This window comes from Schistocerca gregaria, chromosome 2 (genome assembly GCF_023897955.1).
Source record: "Schistocerca gregaria isolate iqSchGreg1 chromosome 2, iqSchGreg1.2, whole genome shotgun sequence".
NCBI lineage: Eukaryota > Metazoa > Arthropoda > Insecta > Orthoptera > Acrididae > Schistocerca > Schistocerca gregaria.
Genome location: NC_064921.1, coordinates 869,515,148 through 869,516,947, shown reverse-complemented (window position 1 = coordinate 869,516,947; position 1,800 = coordinate 869,515,148). Strand labels below are relative to the sequence as shown.

Genomic DNA, 1,800 nt, shown 5'->3' with positions numbered 1-1,800 from the left:
AGGTAGAGAATGTGTAGGGAAGACCAACCTCAGACTGCGTTATATTGGCAGAACTCTTAGAAGATGCAACAAACCTACTAAACTGACTCCCTACAAAATGCTTACCCGTCCTCTGCTGGAATACTGATGTGCGACATGGGCTCATTACCAGACGCAATTGACTGGTAATATCAAAAAAGGTCAAATGTGGCAGCCCGTTTTGTATTATACTAAAAATGGGGAGAGACTGTACAGGGTATGAACTGGGGTGGCAATCATTAAAACAAAGGTGACTTCAGACAGTCAGTTGTTTAACCGAGCGCTTTGGCAAAGTGATAAGTCACACGATTGGCATTTGGGACGACGGTGGTTCAAATCCGCATCTGGCCAAGCATGTTCAGCTTCTCTGCGATTTTTCTGATTCGCGTAAGGCGAATACTTTCGAAAGGACATGGTCAATATCTTTCCCCATACTCCCTCAGTCAGAGTTTCCACTCTGTCTGTAGTGATCTCGTCGTCGGCGGTATGTTACACCTTAATTTTCTTCCATTTTTTAATTAATTACACTTTAATAGCATATCCAGTATACACATTACGAACACTTTTATTTTTAATTAGTTTTCTTCTGGGTGACCCTTCATTCTCTTCAGGAAACTTACCTTCTCTGCTTGTGTTCTGCCATAACTTTATTATTTATCCAACTCTTCCTTCCATACAGCGATAACTGTACTGCCATAGTTGAATAAAATTGTTTCGGATTTTGTAGTAAAGCGGCGGCCAACGACCTTGCCGCAGTGGTAACACCGGTTCCCGTCAGATCACCAAAGTTAAGTGCTGTCGGGCTGGGCTAGCACTTGGATGGGTGACCATCCGGTCTGCCGAGCGCTGTTGGCAAGCGGTGTGCACTCAGCCCTTGTGAGGCAAACTGAGGAGCTACTTGATTGAGAAGTAGCGGCTCCGGTCTCGTAAGCTGACATACGGCCGGGAGAGCCGTGTGCTGACCACATGCCCCTCCATATCTGCATCCAGGGACGCCTGTGGTCTGAGGATGACACGGAGGCTGGTCGGTACCTTTGGGTCTTTTTTGTAGTAAAGTGTTATGTTTATTGTTCCACAGAAGGCTCGATATATGTTTCGGTTTTTCTTATATATCACGACCAAAATCATAACTGTTGTAAACCAGGTGTTTAAATTATGCGTTCAATTATTTCTGTATTAATTACTATCTTGCGCAGTATTTCGAATGTAACTTGAAAGCCCTTAACTTTTTCCCCTTGTGTAAGGAGATCTTAAGCTTGTATTCTATACAGACACTTCGCAAACAAAAGTATCACTTTTTCGAAACTCCGTAATTGTCGCCCTTTGCGATACGGAAGTTTGAAATTTTGCTCAAAGGCATGAAGCAAAAGCGGGCGCTCTGCAGTGTCACCTTTTGGCCCGGAAACGCTTCAAACAACAACGTGTCGACAGATGTGAAAAAAAGCCCACAGCTCAGAAGTTCAAGTGAGGTGTAAGGTCATATTGATGTCATATTGGCACCGAATTTCACAATTCTGTCCAACGTAATCGTGCAGGTATCACACTTTGGGAAGCTCGTAACATCCAATCTTATCCACATTTCACTCCTTTTTTTGATGCCTCTGCGATGGAGATTAGTACCGCGACACCCAGCATTGAAATCAAGATGTTTTGTTATAGATGGCCGAGGAAAACATTTAAGATACACCACCACACAACTGTTCTGTTGATGCCGGCCGCTGTGGACTAGCGGTTCTAGGTGCTTCAGTCCGGAACCGCGCTGCTGCTACGATCGCAGGTTCG

General features: G+C 44.5%; 1 pseudogene; it reads left to right on the top strand.

Moving 5' to 3' along the window:
- Nucleotides 1-755: 755 nt before the first annotated feature.
- LOC126337235 (5S ribosomal RNA) lies at nt 756-873 on the top strand (annotated as a pseudogene).
- The last annotated feature ends 927 nt before the right edge of the window (nt 874-1,800 follow it).